Source organism: Camellia sinensis, chromosome 9 (genome assembly GCF_055761805.1).
Source record: "Camellia sinensis isolate YWXY chromosome 9, ASM5576180v1, whole genome shotgun sequence".
Classification (NCBI taxonomy): Eukaryota; Viridiplantae; Streptophyta; class Magnoliopsida; order Ericales; family Theaceae; genus Camellia; species Camellia sinensis.
In genome coordinates this window covers 59,835,566-59,839,818 of record NC_138969.1, presented here as the reverse complement: position 1 = coordinate 59,839,818, position 4,253 = coordinate 59,835,566, and the positions used below count along the sequence as shown (strand labels likewise).

At 31.4% G+C, this 4,253-nt stretch overlaps 1 long non-coding RNA gene across 2 annotated transcripts; it reads left to right on the top strand.

Moving 5' to 3' along the window:
• The first annotated feature begins 694 nt into the window (after positions 1–694).
• On the top strand, positions 695–3,766 carry LOC114294762 (uncharacterized). Of its 2 annotated transcripts, none has more exons than XR_014339734.1 (4): positions 695–930; positions 1,041–1,119; positions 2,105–2,180; positions 3,007–3,766. It is a non-coding gene; the product is annotated as an uncharacterized LOC114294762 (long non-coding RNA). The 2 variants fall into 2 exon arrangements; XR_014339733.1 differs by having other exon boundaries at positions 3,003–3,766.
• The last annotated feature ends 487 nt before the right edge of the window (positions 3,767–4,253 follow it).

Below are 4,253 nucleotides of genomic sequence, written 5' to 3'. Positions count from 1 at the left end.
TTACATAACAATAATGCTACAGACCCAAATATAAAAACTCAGAAATTACCTAGATTTTCACATCAATGGCTCAAATTCGTTTCATATATGGACCCCACACTTCATCAATTCAATCTACACCGCCCAAACCCATTTCTGGGTACATTCTGGGTTCGAAATTCTGTGACCCTAGCTTTTTTGTTTACATAATGATGATGATGCAACAAGGGTAGGAGAACACACTACAACAATTTGCATTTTTAGCGACCAAATTTGGCTACTAAAAGACTTTTAGTCGCCAAAAGTGTAATTTTTGGTGATTAAAAATTATTTTGGTCGGCATTGGTTTGGGGTGTAGCTACTAATTTTTCTTAGATAAGGCATGTTATCTATTGGCAACTAAAAAAAAAAAAAAATTAGTTACTAAATGTGTCACCATAGGCGACTAAAAAAAATATTAGTGGGCATTAGTCTAGTTTTTAGGCTACTAAAGTTTGCTTTAGTCATGATATATTAATTTTTACCGACTAAAAAATATTTTGTCGCCAAATAATAGCCATAATTTTACTGTTAGTCTTTGGCTACCAAAATATTTGTTGCCAAATTATTACTTTTGGTGACTAAAAAAATATTTAGTTGCCGTTAGTTTAGGTTTTGGCTACTAAATAATTTAGTCAGTATAAATCAACATTTTTCGACAAAAAAACTAATTTAGTCGCCAAATCGTTTATAAAATTTCAATGGGAAAAAATTGAGATTGGCGTCCAGATTTAGATCATTCTTCTCTTCCTCTCTCTCTTACAAATTTTAGATCATTCTTCTTTTCCTCTCTCTCCCGCTCTCACAGAGAATCAGTCACCACTAAACCTCACCTCACCTCACCGCAGTCACTCACCACCATTGCTCAACGTACGTCGCACATTGCCACCGCTATCGCCACAATACAAACAAGTTCCTTCTCTCTCTCTCTCTCTCTCTCTCTCTCCCTTCCTCTATTTTCCCATTTCCCACTCTTGCTCTAGGGTTTTATATGATTTATTGAGTTTAATTTATTGTTTTAGTAATCTACTTCCTCAAGATCGACATTGATTCCAATGCAAATGACAACAAATATTTCATTCTCAATCAGGATTTCTTCATGTAACTCCCAATTCCTTATTCCTCAATTCCGATTTCAAACCCTAGGGTTCTGATGTACATTATGCTGCCATTTTTGGTTTCTGATTGATTGCTTTTGTAAAAATGTTAGTTGGTAATTGTATTAAATCATATATACACCTGCAATTTGGAATTCACCATGTTTAGAGAGCAACTCCCAAACCACATAATCAAGTATGCCATTGTCATAAACTTTGTGTTCTTTTTACAGATGTTTGTAGTATTGATTTTATATGCTTGTGTATTCTCTTGGTGTTTGTTAGCATATAACTTGCACACAATGTGCTTGACAATATGCCCATGAGAGAGAAGTTATTTTGTTAATATGCATTTCTGCTTATGAGATGCCAATTTCATGTTAACATGTGATTTATATATTGTCAAGAAAGGATTGTCGACCCCTTATATTTTGTAATCTCTTTCTGCAGAGCTTGGAAAGAAAAAGAGGGACAAATATGAAAGTTTTCATGGAGAACAATTTAGATGTCTGATTAACTTATTTAGAGTCAATTTAAGTCTTATTACACACACACACACACACACATTCATGAAGTATCTAACAATTATACTCAACAATTACATCGGATCACTCGAGTTTTTGGTTGGGGAAGCATCGAATCCGTCAATTATATCGAATCACAACAGGGAGTAGCTAGAAAGCGCACACTAATCTAATCAGAATGCTTCTGGTTGTTAAAGCTGCTAATTTTCACTTCTAACCTATTCTAAATTGATGCAAATTCTCTTAGGCAACACAACCTACTCTTGTAACACAATAGATAAAGCTAAAAACAAAAAAGATAAGAAACAATTAGCTTATTTGCATATAATTATTGAATTTCGATTTTTTTTTCTTCAAACTAGGCAAAGTGTTTCATAACTCTTCATATTCAGAATATTTTTCCAGATAATATTATTCATTGTCATGCGTGTTTGATGTTTATTGTTGAATGAATCCCTTTGGCAGGAACTTAGGAAACTTTTTGACAATCTTGATCAATCATTTCAAAAATGATCTGAAACCAAAGAATGAAGACATAGAGGTACCAACTAACACACTAGAGAACACATGTTCATGTTCATCTCATGATTGAATTGCCTGAGCAAGATTTTTGACTAATACATAGAACTAGTTAATACAGAGGTATAGCAAAAGAGATGAAAATCTGTGTTTTTAGTGTTTCTTATTGTAGATGTTCTTCTAGGAGACTTCATATATATATTTGTGTATTATTTAATATAACAGAGTGATTAACTAAAATGAACAATACATACATGGTTTTTCTATTTATTCTATTAAACTTTCATTGTATCCAAATAATTGCACTCTTCTTCATTGTATGTTTAAATGATTTAGGAAGAACTTCCTCTAACCATGCGATTGATGCCTGAGTACCTAAATTATGTTATTTTATGATTAGAAAGAAAACTTGGAATGCTCTACGTATGGCAAATAATTAATACAATATTCCTGCATCTTAGTATGAATTTTATGGTTGTCTGAGAGTCACATCCAGTTCTAGCGAAAGCATCAAGTACATTGGTCAATCTGCTATGCATCTCATGAGAAAATAGACTAATTTGATTTCTATTATTTTAATTTTAGATAAACTATTTGCAATATGAATTCTGCTCTATTTGACACCATGTGTATTTTGATGTTTGTTTCAATTTTCTTCACATGATGGGCTGCTTTGAGGTTGTGGTTTCCTTGCTTTATGTTATGTGTTACACAAATTAGTGAGATAATTTCACTTACATTCTTTAAGCCCCGTACATCATGATATGGTTTTATGCTCAATTTTCTATACTTAAAAGATTCATTTACCACTTAGAAATTGAGATATGGTGTTTTGATTGTAAAGTTAGGTTGATGAATTAAGGAAGTTTATGAAAGCGTATGTGAGAAATCAATTTTCACCATCAAACTTGAGACGCTCTAATGGAAAATGTACAATGATTGTTTACCTCTTCTTATTCACTTCAAGATGCAAGTGAGTCTGTCTCATATACAATTATGAGTGTGAATCTCATTGTTTTGTGTTTATAAATCTCATTGTTTTGTATTTATGAGTGAAAAAATAAGATAAAAAATAATTATACGTGGTGCAATGGTAGCAGGAGCTCGAGACATGTCATTTGACTCCTACAACTATGCTATTGTTTTTACCTCCGACTATCTACACAACAATATATCTTACTTCTTTAGCTCGCATTGGTACATTTATTTTTTATTTTTTTAAACATCTTTCCATTTCTCATTGATATGTGAGGCATTTCATATCTCGCGCTGATATGTTTTCTCAATCTTCTCAAGAAAGTCAAGTGGCCTCAATAGCTTTGTCCTCATATGGTGCAATGGTAAGATAATAGGCCTCCAACAGAATCACATCTTTCAAGTTCTAAATCTTTCTACAGAAAATGAAATTTACTGGTCTCCTTAAGCTTAAATAACTCAGTCGTACAACTGTTTGTTTAATTGAATTTTTTGAAGGATTCCTCTGTGGACCAATTACCATGGTAATTTGTAGCCATTTGGCATGGTAGTGAATATATTTTTTGTGTATGGAGGACATGATTTTCGTTTTATTTTTTTCTTTTGTATGGAATTATTATTTTAGGTTGGAAATCTTGGTTTGTATGAAATTTGACATTAAAAGTTATTCATTTTTTTTTATGGTTATAAGTAAAATGGATGCAAATTTTGTAATGATTGATAAGATATGTATTGTTTTGATTATATATATGGTACAAGTCGCATGGAATACATACAGGCTATGGACAAATTATTAAAAAAAAAAAAAAAAACATAACATGATGTTTTTGGCGACTAAACAATTGGTAGCTAAAAAGGAAGTTAATATTTTTAGCAACTAAATAGTTAGTAGCTAAAAAAAAAATGAAAGCAAATCTTTTGGCAACTAAATATTTGGTTTAAAAAAAATGGCGACTAAAACTTTAGTAGCCAAAAAAAAAAAAGAAAAAAAATACTTAGTCAAAAAAAGAATTAAACTTTAGGCGATTAAAACTTTAGTAGCTAAAAAAAAATTAGACTTTAGGTGACTAAACATTTAGTAGCTAAAAAAAAAAAGATGAACAAAAAAAATTGGCGACTA